The sequence below is a fragment of the Sorghum bicolor genome, chromosome 1, assembly GCF_000003195.3.
Source record: "Sorghum bicolor cultivar BTx623 chromosome 1, Sorghum_bicolor_NCBIv3, whole genome shotgun sequence".
Classification (NCBI taxonomy): domain Eukaryota; kingdom Viridiplantae; phylum Streptophyta; class Magnoliopsida; order Poales; family Poaceae; genus Sorghum; species Sorghum bicolor.
The window spans coordinates 16023119-16045513 of NC_012870.2; positions in this window are offsets into that span (position 1 = coordinate 16023119).

Below are 22395 nucleotides of genomic sequence, written 5' to 3' on the forward strand. Positions count from 1 at the left end.
GAGGACCATTGGTCTCTCTACGTACGTCTGGGCGTTCGGGCATATCGCCCTGGCGAGCGACGCCGCGGCGTTATCCAATCCGAATGGCAGCACCCTTCTTGGGGTGAACAACCCATGTGGAAGTAATCTAGCGACGGGGAGAGCGCGCGGGGCGCGTCACCTCTTGTCGTCGTGTGAGGCTAGGCCGGCATGCCCACGGTTCCGGCACGCGGCGCTGCCGGCTCCTGTGTCACCCCCTGCCTAGCGCGAGCTGCCGGTCATGACGAGGCAGAAGGGTGACGATTGTGCTGTCCACGCCTCTTCTTGGGCGGGGAGGCGTGGTGTCGAGGACATCTCGGAGCCCTCAACCGTGCTGGCGCAACGCGAGCTCCTCCCGGTCCTTTGATCGAGAGCAAGATCATGTCATAGCCAGAGCCAGTCGACATGAACTCGAGAATCCCAAACCAAATCATCGTGGAGCGTGTTGACACTTCTTAACGCAACCACCGGATATCGGCGACGGCGCCAGAAGTGCCCTGGTAGGGTAACTCTATTTACTATTGGATAATTCCGCAAGCGCACAGAATGTACCGCTGTAGCACTTCACCAAGGAGTATTCCAAGGTATCGTAATTTATATTTTCCCAAAGGAAAGCGGCTAAGTGTGTTTAACAAAAAGGGGAATGAGATTCCTTGAGTTGTCTAGTATCAACTAGTGAATAAGGGTGGTAAATGACGAATAGGAAGGGTAGTGGTGAATCCAAGGTCCTATGCTAAAGGTAAATGGTAGAGTTAGCTAGGTGGGAGGACAACGAGTGAGTAAAGGACTCCTATGTATCTAACTTGACTTATGTGACTTACTTTAATAGATAATTGCCTTAACTACGCTAGAGCCTTACTAACTGTGTGCGAGGGATAGCCGAGCTGGTAAGACGCTTAGAAGGTTTTTCACCTAACCCCTTACCGAAAGCGACTATTGGGCTTATGGACGCCTTACCTTTTAAGAACTAGCCTGTACGTGAGGAGAACCTAATGCCGCCCACGATCTGTCACCTACTAGGGAGTGCGCTCCTACTTTCCGTTCAAGCCAGCGGTAATCAAAGGTAATCTTAAGTATGAGCACCACGCTCACACTTAATCCTACAACTCTAACTAGTTGCAGCTAGCTAGAGCTCCTATACAAGATAGGACGATGATGCACACACAGGAGTGGTTACAGGTCACTAACTTCACTAAGACAACTATATTACTAAAGTAAATGCACAACAAGACTAAAAGACTTGCACTAAGTAAGAACTCAGTAAAGTAAAGTAAGAATAATATATTAATAAAAGGGAAAGTCTTACAAAAGTAGAAAGGTACAAGAGCTATACCAGACTCTCCAGAAGACGACTCCGGAGACCCCGAGCTTCGCTCGACTCGACTCTAACTCCCACTCTAGACTAACTACTACTCTACTTGTATGCTTGGAACTTGTAATGCACTTGGCCTTGGAATTGCACACTTGAAATGAAGGATGGAGGCTGCCTTTTATAGAGGGAGATGGAGTAGGGGTTACTCCATCGCCACGTCATCGATCCGCGTGACATCTTCTCTCCACCCTTAGACCAAACCGACCTCACAACCGCCATTTGATCAACGGCAGGGGCAAATCAACATGTGGGACATGTGGGGAAGGTCGGTGGGAGGCCACCGACCCTGGAACCGCCTTTGATGTGGGGTCGGGCGACCCCACTTCTGGGCCTCTGGGCCCACCAGCAGTGTCCACAGGGGTCCCTTATGTCGGTGGACTAGGTGGCACACCTGGGTCCCACCAAAGAGGGGTCGGGCGACCCCCTCCCTGTGGGCCCAGGGTGTCACCTGTTGTCCCCTCGATCTCCTCTTGATGATTCTGATGTTGGCTTTGTCAAATAATGTCTTGAATTTGTTGTTCCTGCATAAACAAGCTAAGAGTACAAGTGGAACTAGTTATGGATAAAATATGTTCATGTCATGTCATTTCCCCTTGAAACCGAGGCATGTTGACGGTGTTTTGTATGTGGATTTCTATGGTATATCCACCGTCAACAAGATCCCCCAAGCTTAACCTTTGCTCGTCCCGAGCAAACAATCAAACTTAGCCTCGGTGGATCAGGTATTGTTACTATGTTCACATTTCAAGAGTACCATGTGTACAACAAAGTTCTTCTCTTTGCATGAAAAATTTAGCTATGTAAACTTACCCCTATTACCTTAGTCCCTTATGGGGCTTATGGCTTTTCCTTTGTCTTAGGTGGTTGAGAGACAGAACAGTTTGACTTGAGCACTAACTTTCTCATTCTTAGCAAGTTTCATATCAGAGGTTTTGTGATATTTTCAAAAGAAAGCTTAAATGTTCCTCTTATGGTTCTCTCATGTCACTCAAATGGTGTATGATTCCTCACCAAGGCATATGGTAAGAGTTGCCTTCTCTATTTCATCCTATTTCTAAAAGGCTTATGTGGAGTTCAAGGTAGGGATGAAAGGAGATAGCATACTTACTTTGCATGTATTGCGAAGTCAAAGCTCGGATCCTTGAAAAGAAGTGTCATACTCCCAGATCAAGATGTGCAAGTGTGATATATGGTGGACTAGGTTGCTCCTTTATTTGATAGACTCTCTATGTATTGAGACATGGCTAGCATTTTTTTTTTCTTCGAGCTTTCATGTGCTCAATTTTCTTTTTCTGTGGACTTGCACATGTCCATCTTTTTATTTTTCTTTTATTTTGCCAAGCCTTTTGATGTCTCATTTACCAAATAATGCTTAGAGAGATGTTCTAACATTTAGAGTATGGAGCAACCTATTTAGTGGATGCGAAATACATGTGGTTGCGTACTTCCAGTGTAGAAGTAGCATGTATATATGTGGTGTGTACGTGATCTTGATCTTAGGAGCATGAAAAGTCTCTTAACAAGGGTCAACAAGACTTGACGACACTCAACACAAAGCAAATAGCTTATGTGGAAAGATTGCAATTATGTAAAGTAGATATGGCTGTGGTAGGAATTCATCACCATTGAGGAACAATTAAGGTTTTGATCATTTTAAGAATAAATCTCTGATAATCATGCATGCTTAGAAAAATATTATAGTAGCTCTTGTCTTACTATCTCATGTCCCACAACAACTTAGACTTAGTTCTAGCACTTGCAACCCACAAAGTTTTTAGGTTCATGGCAGTTTAAGTGAGCTAAGTGATCCATACTTAGAGAAATACTAAGTTGTATACTAGGCACTAGAGAAACATTAACAAGCAACTAGTCATCATTTCCATGAGGGATATAAACATACATGAAGCATATATGCTAAAGGGAAATGCTAATAAATATTTATTTTTTAAGTAAGAATGATAAAATGCATGAAAATAAATAGGATAGAATACTTACCTTAGTGGGGGAGAGGATCTCCCCCAAGCTAGATCTTCGCTCACTGTGGTGGCGGGAAATTCTGGTACCATCCAGCCCAGCGTTGTGCGTCTTCCTCTCGCACACGTCGGATATGTTGGCCGTTTTGTAACGCCAGTTGCAATGTTGCTTCTTGCCCAATCTGCAATTCGCCCATGTCATTAATGAGACTGTCCATACCTGTGGGCTGGTGACGCCTAGCCCTGCCCCTTGGGCGTGGAGTGCGTTGTGGAGGTAGACCCATGGAGTCTGAAGCATCCACTGACATCGCTTCATCGCCCTCTTCAACGTCATAGTGTGAGGATCCTCCTTGCTCCATCTGGGCGGCTTGCATCATCCTTCTTGTCACCCTGCGTGTCCCTGCAACATCTGGACTTGCCACTCGGGCTAGTCTAATGGTAAGTGTGCGGACCCCATACAACCGGCGCCTCGCACATGGGAGAGGAATTTCGGTTGTATAGCCCGGATAAATCATTTTAAGTTCACCATTTTGATCTCTTATGAGCATGTTAGCATTGATGAAGAAGTTCTCATCTACCACTCCTCTAACATAGCCAATGTCTTCAAAATAATGTGATTCAAGTAATCCAAAAGTATCGGCTATTCGAGTAATAAAGGATGTGAAATAGATGGGCTTCCCATACTCAATAGAGTTAAGCCAATAGTTCACTAGCAGTTTCACAGGGGAGACCTTGATTTTACTAACCATGGCATAGAGAATTTTAAGTTCATCATCAATTAAAGTATCAGTTCCCATGCCAGGATATAGAGTGCACATGATCCAGAAGTGAAGAAAGCGCAAGGTTGGATTATGGATTTCAATGGGAGTAGGATTTGAACAATCATTAGAGCCAAAAATTGCTTTCCAGAATCTAAATTTATCGAACATTCTAGTGGCATGATCTAGATCAAGTTCACATTCATGTTCACACCCTAAAGCAGTGTTTAGCAAACTCCAATTTAATTGATGTTCTTGCTCACACACGCGAAAAGATATTCCATTATTTGTGAGTTTTAGGGTGCATAGAAATTCCTTAGCAAGCAATTCTTTTCCAAATTCAGGCACTTGCCAAAAACTACTCCAACCAATTGCTCTAAACACCTTATCGAATTCAACATCCATACCTGTGCGGGCCAAAAGGTCCGGATCGATGATGCTAGTGTGTAGGAAGAGACTCTCTCGGATGATGTAGTACCTTTGCAACTCTTCTTGGCTTAACATGAGGCCGCTCTCGGGCTCTCTCATCCTTGATGGAGGCTCGTAGGGTACCAACCCATGGTAACCTTCTTCTTCCTCCCTTCCATGAGCATGGTGAGAGCCTTGAGAAGAGCTCTCACCCTTTGCTTTCTTGAACTTGCCGAAGATATGCTTCTTCATCCTCCTACACAAGTGAGGCAAACCAAGCTCCTACTACTACTACTATGCAAGGGGAATCTTTTTGGGTTTTTGTTTTGATGACTATTTCTAAACTAAACTTGAGAAATGGCTTGTAACAAAGAGAGAAGAGAAAGGATTGTGAGCTCGAAATGGTTCTGGTGGTTTTGGGTGTGGAGTTGAGCTCACAATGCTGTGGTATTTATAGGGGGAGAAGGGCAAGTAGTGGACCCACAATATAGGGGTCGGCCGACCCCCCCTAGAAGCACTTTGAATTTGAATTTAGCTTTATACAGGGAACCATTCTGCATGCTTTCAAGATTTTGCAGAGATGGTCCAAAAATGGGGGTCGGCCGACCCCCATCCTAGCCCCTCCTCCACTTTAAACATTGTGTCATTGATTGTCCATAAAAGTAAAGGCTAGGTGTGGACCAAAAGTTTTCAAATTGTTTCTGAGATTCCCTGTTTTAGTGCTTTGTGAAAGGTAAAAGATGAATGGCAAAAGTGGAGACATGTCTAAAGTGATTCCTATGGACCATGGGAGCACTCAAGCATGCCTAGGTGACCACTTTGCAGAATTTAAGCTAGTGGAGTGGTCCCAAAAGAATCAAAGATGAAAGGAGCATCTTATGACTAAAGTAAAGGATCAAGGGACCACTCTTTTTCAAACTTTAGCTAGTGTTACAAGCATAGGACTCCATTGTGATTCAAATGGTGGCCAGCAGGAGGCAAGTGGGGCCAATATGGGGGTCGGCCGACCCCCACATTGGAGCTCCCAGAGCATCCAAGTGCTGGGTTGGAACCTCTATGACTAGCAAGGTTGAAATGTGGTGAAGTGGGCCCCAAGGTGGGGTCGGGAAACCCCCCTTTGGGAGCTCCAGCAGCTCAAATTTTTATGACAAGTTATTCTCAAGATTTTATTTATTATGGCTAAACATTTTGTCGAAATAAGATATGCAAAATTCAAAGTAAGAATGCAATTGAAAAGTGAATAGTAGAAATTGAAATGCAGAAAATAAATATGGGATAACTACCGATTTACCTTATCAGCAAGGGCTCCATGTTTTAGGTCCGTAGAGCAGGACCTCTCCATCTTGTTCATTCTTCGGGTGCATCAGATGGTCCCGGAGACGTGGACCTTGATTGCACCTCTTTCTCCCGCCATACTTGCTTGGTATTGATTTTTGGTTCAGCGGGTTCCTCTTCTTTCTTTTCGGCCCTTTTGGCCGACTTACCTCTCTTGTCCCTTCGGCGTCGGATGTGGCGAGGCTTAGTCGGAGGTTCTTTGTCCTTCACCTGCATGTTAGCTTTATAACCATTGAATGGACATTTTACCTTCCATCCTGGGAATTGGAGGTGAATCTGGCCGGACCCCACATAGATGACTGCATTGACCGTGTTGAGGAATGGCCTTCCCAAGATGATCGAGACATCATTATTGGATCCCATATCCAAAATGATGAAGTCGGCAGGGACGTAGTCGTCTTGGACCTTTACCAGTATGTCCCTTGCCAACCCCTCAGGGAACCTGATCGTCTGATCTGCCATCTGCAAACGAACAAATGTGGGGTGCAAAGGCCCTCCTAGCAAATTATCATAAGTTACCTTGGCCATGATGTTGACACCCGATCCAAGGTCGCAGAAGGCGTTGTGGAAGATTTGCGGTCCGATCTCACAGGTGATGGTCGGCAGGCCTGGGTCGTCCTTCTTGGTGATGAAGGGCGAATCCAGAAGATAGCTCCAGTTGGATTGCACCGGAGGCTTACCGAACCTCGTAGTAACTAGTTTAACTCCTTCAATTGGGTCCTCAGGTTTCCCTGGGATCTTACCTTGCTCGAAGGATGGGATAGCTGCTGCTAATTGAGCTAATTGTGTTTCTAGCATTTTGTTAAAGCTCAACTGATTTTTCATAGCAGAGTTAAAGCTATCCAACTTTTCACTTAAGTTTTCAAGGATCTTATCATTAGCCATCATTTTCTTGTTAATGCTATCATTGATTTTAGATTGGCCTAAGACAAGATCTCTAAGAGAAGGTTGGTTACCAAAAGAATTATTGAAATTTTGATTGTAACCATTACCTTGATTACCTTGGTAGAAGGGGCGCGAGTTCCATTGCTGTTGTTGGGGCCGGTACCCATTGCTGTTGTTGTTGATGAAGCTCACTTCCTCCTTTGTTTCGGGACAATTGTTTCCCGAATGATCATCTCCTCCGCACACTTCGCACCATGAATCAGATTCAATGGCCCGTGTAGTGGCGTAAGGTTGAATGGCCTCTTGCTTGGAACTTTCTTCCATCTTCTTCATTAAGAGGTCCATCTTAGCAGAGAGCATGTCCACCTCATTCAAGGCATGGACACCTCTTCTCTTGGGTTGGAGGCGTTCCTCATTCCATCCTTGGTTTATAACCATCTTTTCAATGAGGTCCTTGGCATCCTTGACATTGTGTTGCAAGAATGCTCCTCCAGCGGCAGCATCAAGGTGACTACGGGCCAAACCGGTCAGGCCATGGTAGAAACCTTGGATTAGGAGCCACTCCTCTATCCCATGATGAGGACAGGCGCGAATGTACTCCTGCAGACGTTCCCATGCTTCGGGAATCGTCTCATCCGCTTGCTGTTGGAAGCTGGAAATCTTTCCACGAAGGGCGCTGGTCTTGCCCATCGGAAAGAACTTCTTGAGAAATGCATTGGCGCACCTCTCCCACGTGGTCACTTCACCCTTGTTGGCGTAGAACCATTGCTTCGCCTTCCCCAATAACGAGAATGGGAAGAGGCGAAGACGGATGGCGTCTGCGGCGACATTCTTGATGGTGAAGGTGCCGCACACCTCCAAGAAGTGTTGGAGATGGGCATTGGCATCCTCGTGTGGCTTTCCACAGAAGGGATTAGCTTGCACCATATTGATAAGCGCAGGCTTCAACTCAAAAGTCGCATCCCCCAAGTTAAGCTGCGGACCCGTGGCGACATTGTCAGCCGACGGCGCAGAGTACTCAGAGATGGTCTTCTGGGCCATAGCTTCTTTGATAACCGGTGCAGATACTCCTTCCTCTAACGGATTCAGGTTCGAGATGAACCTTTGAGGTGGAACTTGACGACGTCTAGTTCTCCTCAACAGTTGCTCAGGATCTTCAACGAAGTTTGACGGCAATTGGAAACCGCTCATACACTGTCAGGCTTCACAATAAAGGAAGACAAGACAAGTGATGGGTTATCCCTATCACTACTTGATAACTAGCAAACTCTGGATTCTCTTTTTGTTAAAACTCTTAGACAGACGCTCTCCCCGGCAACGGCGCCAGAAATGCTTGTTGACACTTCTTAACGCAACCACCGGATATCGGCGACGGCGCCAGAAGTGCCCTGGTAGGGTAACTCTATTTACTATTGGATAATTCCGCAAGCGTACAGAATGTACCGCTGTAGCACTTCACCAAGGAGTATTCCAAGGTATCGTAATTTATATTTTCCCAAAGGAAAGCGGCTAAGTGTGTTTAACAAAAAGGGGAATGAGATTCCTTGAGTTGTCTAGTATCAACTAGTGAATAAGGGTGGTAAATGACGAATAGGAAGGGTAGTGGTGAATCCAAGGTCCTATGCTAAAGGTAAATGGTAGAGTTAGCTAGGTGGGAGGACAACGAGTGAGTAAAGGACTCCTATGTATCTAACTTGACTTCTGTGACTTACTTTAATAGATAATTGCCTTAACTACGCTAGAGCCTTACTAACTGTGTGCGAGGGATAGCCGAGCTGGTAAGACGCTTAGAAGGTTTTTCACCTAACCCCTTACCGAAAGCGACTATTGGGCTTATGGACGCCTTACCTTTTAAGAACTAGCCTGTACGTGAGGAGAACCTAATGCCGCCCACGATCTGTCACCTACTAGGGAGTGCGCTCCTACTTTCCGTTCAAGCCAGCGGTAATCAAAGGTAATCTTAAGTATGAGCACCACGCTCACACTTAATCCTACAACTCTAACTAGTTGCAGCTAGCTAGAGCTCCTATACAAGATAGGACGATGATGCACACACAGGAGTGGTTACAGGTCACTAACTTCACTAAGACAACTATATTACTAAAGTAAATGCACAACAAGACTAAAAGACTTGCACTAAGTAAGAACTCAGTAAAGTAAAGTAAGAATAATATATTAATAAAAGGGAAAGTCTTACAAAAGTAGAAAGGTACAAGAGCTATACCAGACTCTCCAGAAGACGACTCCGGAGACCCCGAGCTTCGCTCGACTCGACTCTAACTCCCACTCTAGACTAACTACTACTCTACTTGTATGCTTGGAACTTGTAATGCACTTGGCCTTGGAATTGCACACTTGAAATGAAGGATGGAGGCTGCCTTTTATAGAGGGAGATGGAGTAGGGGTTACTCCATCGCCACGTCATCGATCCGCGTGACATCTTCTCTCCACCCTTGGACCAAACCGACCTCACAACCGCCATTTGATCAACGGCAGGGGCAAATCAACATGTGGGACATGTGGGAAAGGTCGGTGGGAGGCCACCGACCCTGGAACCGCCTTTGATGTGGGGTCGGGCGACCCCACTTCTGGGCCTCTGGGCCCACCAGCAGTGTCCACAGGGGTCCCTTATGTCGGTGGACTAGGTGGCACACCTGGGTCCCACCAAAGAGGGGTCGGGCGACCCCCTCCCTGTGGGCCCAGGGTGTCACCTGTTGTCCCCTCGATCTCCTCTTGATGATTCTGATGTTGGCTTTGTCAAATAATGTCTTGAATTTGTTGTTCCTGCATAAACAAGCTAAGAGTACAAGTGGAACTAGTTATGGATAAAATATGTTCATGTCATGTCATTTCCCCTTGAAACCGAGGCATGTTGACGGTGTTTTGTATGTGGATTTCTATGGTATATCCACCGTCAACAGAGCGCGAAATCGGCGAAGCGAGGGTGGCCATCTGGAAAGAAGTGGGAAATCGATGAAAAACACGCAGGAGCCCTACCTGGCGCGCCAACTGTCGGTGTTTTCCCCACGGGGGGGGGGGTCACATCAACGAGTAAATTTGTATGCGTGCTTCCCTTTCCCAGATGGTGATGCAAGAAGACATAAGGATTTATCCTGGTTCGGGCAAGAGAAGGCCCTACGTCCAGCGGGGGAGGGGAGTTTGTATTATCTTGCACCTAAGTGCTTGTACAGGGGCGAATACAAGTGCGGGGTAGAATCAGATGGAGTATGGAGACTCTACTACGTGTGGGTGTTGTGTTGCGTGATCCCTCGTGTTCACTCCCGGGTCTCCCCTTTTATAGTTTCAAGGAGAGACCTAGGGTACATGTATAGGTGACAGAGTAGGGGTCGATAGAGGCATGGCGCGCTGACCTACTCGAGGCCTCCGTACCGGCGTGGTCTTGAGCCGTCCCATCCTGGTAGCTTGATGATGATTACGCGTGCCCTTATATCCCGCTCTGTACACCGTCTTGGGCCGACTTGTCCGTTGCACGCCTGTACGTCATGGCGGCTGATTCGTCAGAGTGGTGGCAGTGCCGTCAGTCGACGTCCAACCCTTCCCCAGGAAGGAAACATGTCCGGTCGAGGGTCGGATGCTATGTAGCGCCTTGTTATCCAGAGTATTGACTTTTGGCATCTCGAGGGGGTCCTGACTTGACACGCTCTGGGTCATTCGGTGGGGAAGGCTGCAAAAACAATGACGGGATGGGTGCCTGTTCCCCATCACGCTTCCCGTGACCAGCGTGTTAGGTGGGAAAGCGACAGGCGCATTAAATGCCCGGGTTCTCGTGCGCGCATCAGGCGGCGGACGGTGTCCTTGCGCTCGACGCCTCCTGGTTCGCTCGAGCCTATTTCCGTATTCGACGGTAGTTAGCTCTCGACCCTTGTGCGGTTCGCTCGACACCCTTTCCGTCTTCGAGGCTGCGGCCGTCGATGATTGTGCATGTGACTGATCAGAGCGTCGAGTTGGGGGCCTCGATCCGTGTACGGGTAATCTTGTCATGTGCATCAGTTAGGATACCCCTTACTGATACCCTCGACAGCAGATTACTTTTGAAGCCAATCCTAGTAAATTGCAAGGTATGGTTGACAATGCTATTAATCGTGCTTTGATCAATCAATCCAGTGTACTGTCCAATACTGTTTTCAACATTGTGGCTAGAACTTTCAAGGAAGGATAGGCACCACCTTTATATGTTAGCCCAGCCTATCATCAGCCTAGGTTGTCATCGGTTACAGCTCCATCGGCGCCTCCGGCCGTTGCGGGTACAGAAGTTACTTCGCCTCCAAGCACATTAGGGATGACTAATGGTCAATATACACCGATGAGGACCAATCCAGCAGCATCAGATGGATGGATTCAACTCAATACAGATCTATCGACATCGGCAATGTCAGGGTCTGTGTTCTAGAATTGTCAAGTTCCTCCCAATTGGTGGGGATTTGGTATGCCTCTGGATTTTCTTGCAAATAGTTCTGGAACATCCCAGTTAGTTGATTTGACAGGCAAGGCCCCCATGACATCGGCACCTCCAGTATCACCGATGACTCAAAATCCTTAATATTCTACAACCACTACTGTAAGGCCCGCTACCGGAAACTTTCAGATGCCAGCGTTCTAGGTGCCTAATGCATCAGCGGATCCACTACCGACGTACCACAGGTTTATGACTCAGACAGGGTATGTCAACCCAATGATGACACCCAACTATCAGCCGTCGGTAGGGCCTACGCCGATGAACGCTAACAATGGATGGACAGGGCAGTTTGTCTTTCCACAAATGACACAACAGAATCATCAGGCTACAGGATTCCAGCAGGGACAGATGTAGGTTGGTTTTCAAAATCAAGGAACAGCCAATCAGCCAATGAATCTTGCTCAACAAGTCGGTGGCCAACAAGCTATGGCCAACGTTATGTTTCCTGGAGATCGTGCGCCCCAGAGACACGTGGAAGCTTATCAGCAGGTGCCAGAACCCCAACCTGTACATCGGCAGGATGCCGATGCCTATTGGGTTGATAAGATAGCTGAAGTTATGAGAGATCAATTCAGAATAAAACCAAAGGTCAATACTTATTCTTATCAGACAATGTATCCTCCTACATACGACTTGATTCCACTTCCAAATCGGTACAAGGTGCCATATTTCACTAAATTCTCAGGACAAGATGACACGTCGACCATGGAACATGTTAATTGGTTCATCATCAAGTGTGGAGAAGCTGCCAACCGAGACGAGTCAAGAGTTCGTCTATTCTCATCATCTTTGTCAAGATCGGCCTTTACTTGGTTTATTTCTTTACCTCCAAACTCAGTAATTACTTAGGCCGATCTAGAGAAGCAGTTCCACAAGTATTTCTTCTCTGGGGTTCGTGAGAAGAAAATTACCGATTTAGTAAGGCTGAGGCAACGCAATGATGAATCGACTGAAAGCTTTGTGCAGAGGTTGCGGGATGTCAAGAACAAATGCTACAGTCTGGTTCTAGATGATTGGCAGTTAGCCGATTTGACTTTGCAAGGATTGTTGCCACACATCAAAGATAAATATGCTTCTCAAGAGTTTGAAAGTCTAAGTCATTTGGTGCAGAGTATTTCTGATCAAGATATCAAGACTTTTGAACCTAGGAAGGCTTGGAACAAGAAGGTGTTATTTGTTGATGAGGCAACAAGTTCAGATTCTGATGAAGAACCAGTCATCGGCTTGGCAGAATGGGTGAAAAAAAAAGCCGATGTCATGTCCTTTCGGCCATAAAGAGCCAGAAAAGTTTGATTTTAATGTTACAAAAGCCAATAGGATATTTGATTTTCTGCTTCAGGAGGGGCAGATTAAGTTGTCACCAATTCATGTGATCCCATCGGCAGAAGAGTTAAAGAAGATCAAGTATTGCAAGTGGCATAATGCAACGTCTCACAGTACAAATGAGTGTAAGGTGTTCAGGCAACAATTGCAATCGGCTATAGAATCCGGGAGGATTAAATTTGATAACTCCAAAGCTCAGAAGCCGATGAAGATTGATTAGCATCCTTTCCCTACAAACATGCTGGATGCCAAGGGGAAGACTAAAGTCTTGACATCAGAAGCAGCTGAGAAGAGCGCATTGGTAGACCCCCAATATTAGGTCACTGCCAATGACACCAAGAGTAAAGGATTAATCTAGGAAGGCACCAGTTCTGGGAGACCTCCCGATCCGGCATTGTGATCACTCATAGGCGGCATCGGGAAACATGGCAGCAGCGTGAAGATCGGTATCGCCGCCAGCAAGAGGATCGTCACCGAGAGGAAGAAAGACGCCGACAAGAGTAGAATCGGCATAAAGATCATTGGAATTGCCTGTTCTTCATCCACTGTTGGGAGCAAAACATCAAACTACCGACTGTCAAAGACTGCCCTGAGTGTAATGGTTATAATCGGTATGATCAATCAAGTCGGCGATATCAGAACAATGATCGGCAATTTAACAGGCCGATTAGAGGAAGGATGTTAGTTCATAAGCGGCTGGGGGGCAGGCTCAGCGTGCATTGTTGACGGTCCTTAAGTACTAAAATTAATAATCAAATAAACATGAAAAAGGATCAATATGAAATAAACATCTAGAATTAGGGTTTTATCTGACAGAATTCCACGAGCTTTGGTGTTTATCTATTTCTGCAGGGGGTTATCAGAGAATATGGAGAGAAGGCCCACATGTCATGTTTACAACGAGATAATTACGTGCCGCACAATTTTCCTCAATCTAGAAGAGTCCAGAAGCCACGGGAACGAACGAGAAGGGAATCGGGCTTGGGGGCAGGGCGGCCGCCCACCCCCCTTGGGCGCCCGCCCAGGGTTGGATCCCAAACAGGACTCTGCTTCGGGGCAAAACTCCACCGACCTAAAGGATCAATCTAAATCATACAATCTATGTCGGTTTGATCCAATGGCTCACGTTCACTTGAGGGGACTATAAAACCAGACCCCCTGGCCCCTGGAGGAGAAGAGAAGAAATCATTATTCAGAGGTAGCCATCAAAGTTAGGGTTTAGAGCTTCTCTCCCATAGAGAATTAGAATTAGCTACTCCCTAATCCTTCAAGTTTAGAGGTTGATTAGATAGCAATTAGAGAAGTAGAGCACTACGCTCTGGATTCGGATCTTCGGTAATAAAGATTGGTATTATTCATATCTTTCTCTAATTCTTTTGTTCTAATTCAATTATGTCTTTAATTATTATGTTCTTAGTTTGCTCTAGTTCTATATTTGATATAGTTCTAATTGATAACGAGTTTATGTATAAGTTTGCAAAGCGCTTAGCTCTTGACGCGAGGGAGGTAGGTGATAGATCACATGTGAGCGTGGTGCTTAGATGTTATTTATCTGCAAATGTATCCTATTGGCCGGGTCGTGTGGTAGTTCGCGATAGTGACAGCTTCGTTGATTCTTATATAGTCCACCCTCCGTTGATAGGACAGGCAGAACCGGTATTGTGGAGTAAGTCATGCGATGTTCTGATTTACTTTATCAATGTTCCTTATACATGAATGAAGAGTCTTTTATGCTATATATGATCTTGTAGATAACTAGAGTAGATTATGACTTAGTAGTTAGTAGATAACTTAGAATCCATTCTCTAGCTAATCCGACATCACCTACATATATGAGGAGTAGTCTATTTTCTAATCACTGTGTTATCTACCCATGAACTTATAATTCATTATCATTATATTTATGGTTTACCCCCTGCTAAAGTAAGTGACTGTGTGACGAGTTTCTCATTAGTAATCATGTTCTTGCAAGTTTATCTCTAGTCTATGCCTTGATAGATTTTGTCCCTTGATTTAATTTCATCTTCTTTAGATCCCTTGAGCAAAATTATAAATAACGATACCTGGAATACTTATCCTGGTGAAATGCTACAATGAGGTGTTTTATCTGTGCGCTTGCGGATAGAATAGATTATTTTCTAGAGAGCCTTTACATTTATAAATACCTTTGTACACTCTGGCGCCATGCTAGGGATGACAACCTAGTATCTAAGTGGTGTTAGCTAGTGTCAACAAGCATTTCTGGCGCCATTGCCGGGGAATTATACGAGTCTCAGGAATAAGTCATAAAGGGGAACAAAAGGGTAATACTTAGGAAAGCCAGAAAATCAGTCAAGGTTATTCATATAAAATATTAGACTAGACTATAGAGAAATAATTGCATAAAAACAGCTACTAAGTGAGAAATCATAACAAGGCACCTCTGCTTTGGCAGGTTCACACTGTTGTTTTTCTATGTTTATATTTTTACAGGGTATATCAGGATTGACTTTGGGTACATTCAACTCTTCATCATCAGAACCAAAGCAATCAAGAGAAGAAGAAGCTAGCTACCAATTGTTGAAGCTATGGCACAAAAGACCTTACAAGAATTCTCTGCTCCAAGTCTTGACAACATTCCAACTGGTCCAAGATTTGCAGTAGAAGAAGGAGTACCCGAGTTTGAGCTCAAGTCAAGCCTCATCAATTTGGTACAAGCTACACAATTCAGTGGAAAGGCACATGAAGATGCTAGTGCACACTTGCAGAATTTCTTAGAGATTGGAAGCACAATCCACATCAACGGAGTTGACAAAGACGTCATACTGCTTTGCCTTTTTCCATTCTCACTAGAAGGAAAAGCGAGAAAGTGGTTCTACACTCATCAAGATAACATCAACAACTGGACGAACTTGTCAGATGCCTTTCTATCAAAGTTTTTCCCTATAGGCAAAACAACTGCCTTAAGAGGAAATATTGTCAGTTTCCAACAACAGAAGACAGAAGCCATTTCAGAAGCATGGGAGCGTTTTCAAGGATACATATCAGACTGTCCTCACCATGGAATGGCCACATGGTTACTTATGTAGACCTTCTACCATGGATTAACCCAGAAGGCTCGTGAGTGCCTAGATGCATCTGCTAAAGGATCATTCTTGGAGCTTACAACTGGAAAAGCAAAGATACTTTTGGATAAGATAGCAGAAAATCAAAGCTGGTTCCAAGATAAAGCTCAACAATGTCATCAAACTGAAGAAATATCAGAAGAAGTAAATGCATTATCAACTAAGATGGAAAATTTGCTCCATTGGATTGACCAGAGGGCCAAGTTCAAAGAAGATCAAAGGGCCATTGAGACAGCATACAAATATCAACCAACTTCGAGTCAACCCAATAGCAAAGGTATGAATTCAGGTAATACTGTCAAACAACTTTCATTAAAAGAGATAATTGCTCAACAAACCAAAATTAATGATGAAGTTAAACAAAGGCTAGATACAAATGAATCATCTCTAAAAGATATACACAATAAAATAGATTTTCTACTAACTGCCTTTGATGAGCAAAACACTCTTAATAAAAGGGTAGAGCTTAAATTAATAAAGATAGCTACTGCACTACCTGTTGCTACTAACATTGAGCAGGTAAAGAATATAACTACTAGAGGAGGCAAAGCCACCAGAGATCCACCATACCCAAAAGAGAAACAAAGAACATCAGCACCAGTGCAACCAACAGTGATAGAAGAAGAAAGCCCAGTTGAAATAGAAGATCTGCTTCAACCACCAAGAACTGGAGAAATGAGGAAAGATTTTTACGACACCAACTATTTGCCATTTCCCAAAAGAAACAGAGGACTGCAGTCGGATGAGCAGTTTGGTAAGTTTGTAGAAGTTATTCAGAAATTATATGTCAACATACCTCTGCTCGATGCCATACAGGTACCTACATATGCAAAGTACATCAGAGATATTCTTAACAAGAAGAGACCACAACTGCCCACCACTGAGGTTATCAAGCTGACAGAAGAATGTAGTGCGGCCATCCTCAATAAGCCACCAAAGAAGAAGGAAGATCCAGGATGTCCCACTATTGATTGCTCGATCGGAAACGAACACTTCAATAATGCACTTTGTGATCTCGGAGCAAGTGTCAGTGTGATGCCAGCATCAGTCTACAAAAAGCTTGATCATGCAACCTTAGAACCAACATCAATGTGCCTACAACTAGCGGATCAATCGGTTCGACACCCGTTGGGCATCGTCGAGAACATTCCAGTTAAGATCAGAGATTTCCTGGTGCCAGTAGACTTCGTAGTACTGGACATGAGTCCTGACTCAAAAGTGTCCATCATCCTTGGAAGGCCATTTCTGAGCACTGCCAATGCCCACATTGATGTCGGGAAAGGAGAATTCAAGTTCAACATAAACGGTCAAGAAGAACACTTCACATTCAAACCCAGACCAGAGAGAGACTCTACAGTGAAGGAAGTTCATGAAGAACCACTGGAGACACCATCTCCGGAGGAAGGTAACTCAGAAGATTAAAAGATTTGGAGGTCCAGCTTGGGAGACCTAAAAATCCCAAACCCTCACCGGGAGGTAATTCGGTATTTATCCTCATTATTAATTTTCTCATATTTAAATTCTTGCATAATTAATTCTTGCATTAGTCATATATATTCATAGCATAATTATAATAATCAAAAAGCCCCATATAAATAATATTCGTGGTGTGTAACAACCCATATTTATTAATTATTGTGGAGGCACAAAAATATTTTCCATAAGTTTTAGTTCTCATGGATTTTCCTGCATTATATTTATATTAATCTTCTAGAAGCATGACCCACACTCTTTGGGTCCCACATGTCATACACCACACCTCACATACATCCCATCACATTATTTCATCCACCAACATATCTCCACTAACAACACTTTTCCACCGTCCAACCACCACCAACACAACATTATTCTGCGTGAGATCAAAGCAAGGAAGCAAGTGGAGGAGGCACACCCAGGATGGGCATCACAAGTGGGCGCCCGCCCACCTACCAAGGGCGCCCGCCCTGTCCCCTCTTCCTCCTATAAAAGGCCACCTCCAGCTCCCCTTCTCTTCACACAAACACTCCAGAAAACCACACAAGTTTCAGTTTTCCGAGAAGGAGCTCTTGTAGTGAAGAGAAGAAAGTAGAGAGAAAGAGGAAAGTGGAAGGGAAGGTTGGAGATCTTTTGAGAGAGTGATTATCACCTAACAAGTAGTGATCCCGTTGTCTAAGCGGAAGTAAAAGTTGTTTAGGGAGAGGCTCTACCAAAATAGAAACTTGTCTTGAACGATTAACCCCTGGACCACTGACACTCCGGACAGCTGACCACTAACATTTTATCTCACATTTTTCCACTAGTTGTGTTTTTGCCAACTTTTGTTTACAGAATGTTCAAGAAGGTGAAGAATGCAGGGAAGGCTCTCAAGAACATTGGTACAAGGAGTTCAGCCCGATGTTGATATTTGGTAACGCAATAAGGAAATGATCCGCAAGCGCACGGATATCGGTGAGTATTTCACCCGGGAGGTTTTCCAGAGTTATCGTATTTATATTTTTACCACTGGGAGAAAGGGTGCATCTGACTAACCAAATCTATTGCTATTACCCCTTTAGGCTACAAAGAATGTCTCTCGATGTGAGTGATGTATAGAGAAGACTGCAACCGTAGTCTCGTTCTAACCTTGGTAAGGATGATCTACTGTTCTATTGGGGAGGCTCACGGAATCTAGACAACACAAAGGATGTTCGACCCGCACCTATAAACCTACCCGTCCTGCTAACGAGATGTGATCTGCAAAGGTAACTCGGAAATGTCACGTTCCTCGCTACTACCACGGTCCAGCTAGTCAGGGGATATCTATGAGTACCCTAGCCTAAACACCACGTTTACGCTAGCAAGTGATTACTCTAATACTCAACCGAAAGAGGATTAAAGTAAACTCATAAACCAAAGAACAATAAAACAAGAACTTACTAGTATTAGAAGTCGAATTACTGAAGAATCTTAGAAGCAAGCCTCGGGTTAGGAGACTTGATCCCGCAGGTACAACTCGGAGTAGACACCGACAGGCCGGCCTTCCTCCGATCCACACCTCCACTCTATCTCTCTCAATCTAGTAGAAACTAGAAGATCTATTTCTACTTTACATTGGTTGCTAAGCCTAAAAAGAAATATTATTTAGAGAAGAGGTTTTCCTTCGAGGGCACCCCTCAATCTCTATGATAATTTCTTGTCCTCCTCCAGGGGCCAGGGGCCTTGCTTATATAGTCCTCCTCCTCCGTGCGTTTTTGGTTCAGCAGGCGATGTGGTACTAAACTTTCCACCATATCTCATTAAAATGCACATAGGGCTTAATGGACCAAAATCTGATTTGGGCCCAATTAATCCCGCAGCTCTTTTATGTGGAGTCCTTATTTTATTAATATCTCTTGATTCCGAACTCCAAATATTGTAAATAATATATGCATTTCGATCAGCTCGACGAGATCTTTGCAATGGTGTACTCCATTCTGTGATTGGTGGAAACAACTGGGCGGGCGCCCAAGGGGAGTGGGCGGGCGCCCTGCCCCCGGGCCCGTTCGGCCTCCCGTTCGTTCCCGTGGCTTCTGGAGTCTTCTAGATGATAGAAAATTGCACGGCACGTTAATATCTCTATGTAATCCCGACGTGTGGGCCTTTCTTCTATATTTCCTCATAACCCCCTGCAGAAATAGACAAACACCAAAACTCGTGAAATTCTGTCAGATAAAACCCTAAGTCTAGATGTTGATTTCATTTGGATCCTTTTCTTTGTTTATTTGATAATTAAATTTGATACTTAAGGACCGTCAACAAACTCCCCCAAGCTTACCTCTTGCTCGTCCCTGAGCAAGGATGAACTCAAGAGTTTCTGCAGTGGTTTTATTTCTTAAAAGTACACACGCATTCAAGCAAGATCTCATCTCTGAGTTAGAATAAACTGCTAAGACTTAAAACTTTACTCATTTTACCTTTCACCATGGGGCTTGTAACCGTCACTTGTGTCTTGAGCAGTTAAAAGATAGAACGGTCAAGTCAAGCGCCATGTTTCTTATTCTTGATCAGCTATAGCTCTGGGGTTTTTGCAGATTTTCAAATAAAACTCAGAGATTCCTTATATGACTCTCTCAGATCTCTCTTTTGTGGTATTTTTGGATCCTTACCAAGGCAGTAATGGTATATGCCTTCTCTCAAAGTATGTGGTATTTTTACTATAAGGCATAGTGATATTGCCTTCTCTCTCACCCTACTCTAATAAGGTTTTGATATGTGGAGCTCATAGGTGGGAGACAGCTAATACATACTTACAAGACATTTATTGCATAGTCAAACCATGGATCCAGAGAAATAAGTCAATAAGTCAAATCAAGATGTGCATGTGTGGCGAATGAATGGTGTATGGTGATGATGATGGTGAAAGTCTAATTCTACTTTTTGCTCTTTTGAGGGAATACATACCTTTCTTGCACTTTGAAGCTTTTTGGGGAGAATGAGATGCTCTATATTTTCTTTTTCTTTCCTCTCAGGTGGGTATCTTGTACCCCTAATTCTACTGTCGGACACTTGTCCATTTTTACCTCTCGTCTCACTTTTTCTTTTCTTCGAGGTTCCGGGCACTTGCCCTTTTTTATTTCCTCGTATATTATTTATTTTTTTTCTTTTTTTTTCTCTCTTTTTTTAGAGCACTCATCTCCTGAGATAATATAGCAAGTGGTAGTAACCAAGATAACTCGAGCATTTATTTCACAGGGAATAACAGAGATAGGAAAATATTTTTGGCTATTCTCTTCCGGATTAGGAGTAGAATACTTTTGGGTGAATCTGGAGACGAAAATGAGTGGATGTATGTGGATGGTACTTTCAGAGTAGAAGTAGCATGTATGAGTGAACGTGCAAGTGAATCTTGATTTTAACCGCATGATAAGCTCCTAAGGGTCTACACAGCTTGACCACACTCAATGCTCATAAGCAGTAAAAAGTAAATGTGTGGCTCAAAGTCTAGCAAGCATGTATATATGGCTGTGGTAGGAATTTAAACTCTCATCATACAGGAACTCATCATGTGTTATTTTAAAGATTTTTCAAAGTTAAAATTCTCCAGAATTCTAGCATCTCTAGGAATAGATAAACAGCAGCTCAACCTTCCCATATCATATCCGTTAACGACTTAGACTTTAGATCAAGTACTCTCCCCACAAGTTCAGATTTAGAGCAAATCTTAATTCATAACAGTCATGCCTAAACTTGAGAGAGATTTCGAAATTGCAAATTAGGTAGAGCAACTATTCATCATATCCATGCTAGAGTTTTATTATTAAGATTCAGATTAGCATAGCCACTTTATTTATTTATTAAACATACTAAGCAAAAGATATATATAAGCACAAAATCTTTATTTGGTTTTTCATAGTTTATGTATTTTAATATTCTAACATAATATAAGTATAAAGATAGGTAGAAATACTTAGCGAGAATAATGGGGGTGCTCTCCCCCAAGCTGAATTTTGACGTAATTTCTCTTGATGTAGCTAGCAGGTCGCAGAGGTGTATTTGAAAGTCAGCAGCATTCTGACAGCGATTAGAATGTCCTCCGTCTGCTAGTCTTCTTGATCCTTGAATTCTGTGGAGCTCAAATAGACAACAAAGCTTTGTGGAACTGGTTAAGTGTTAGCATAAATATCTAGCCTTTATCATGTTGAGCTTCCTTAATAAATGTTATACTTTTTGGTAGGATCATAAATTTATTTTTATATTTTCATTGTAAGATGAAAACTTATTTATTTTATTTTTATGCCACCACAGTGAATGTACTTATGGGTTTTATGCCATGAGCATACTCACATGGGGCTTACTATTTTTTAACATTTTTATTTTCTTTTCAAGATGATATGAACCTGATTAACTAAGCAAACTATTTTAAATAATTGAAGGAAAAAGATAACTACCATGTTTACCTCATGGCAAGACGTTCGGTGTTTTTAAGTCCTCCGAACGGGACTCCTTGTGTCGGTGTTTTTCCCCGGGGGGGGTCACACCAACGAGTAAATTTGTATGCGTGCTCCCTTTTCCGGATGGTGATGCAAGAAGACACAAAGATTTATCCTGGTTCGGGCAAGAGAAGGCCCTACGTCCAGCGGGGGGAGAGAGTTTGTATTATCTTGCACCTAAGTGCTTGTACAGGGGCGAATACAAGCGTGGTATGAAGTGTGGAACTCTACTGCGTATGAGCGTGGTCTTGTGTTGTCCCTCTTCCCCCTGATCTATTCCTGAGTCTCTCCTTTTATAGTTCCAAGGAGGAACTAGGGTACATGCGTAGATGTTAGAGTAGGGGTCGATAGCCGCATGGAGCGCTGACCTACTCGAGGCTTCCGTACGACATGGCCTCGAGCCGTCCCATCTTGATAGCCCGGTGATGATTACGCGTGCTCCTGCATTCTGCCCTGCCCGCCGCCTCGCGCTGGTTTTTAGGTCGCACGCCTGTACGGTATGGCGGCAGATCCGGCGGGGTAGTTGTGGTGTTGTCAGTCGACGCCCAACTTGTCCCTAGGAAGGGACCCTGTTCGGTCGAGGGTCGGACGCCGTGTAATATGCTGATATCTGGAGCGCTGACCTTGGAGGTCTCGAGGGGGTCCCGATTAGACGTTCCATCCTTGTTTCCCGTGCCCTGGCGCGCCCGGGGCCGTTCGGTGGGAAGGCTGCAAAAAGAACGATGGGACGGAAGCCTCCCGTGGCCCATGTGTTAGGTGGGGAAGCGTCAGGTGCATTAAATGCTCCGACCCGCGTGCGCGCGTCAGGCGGT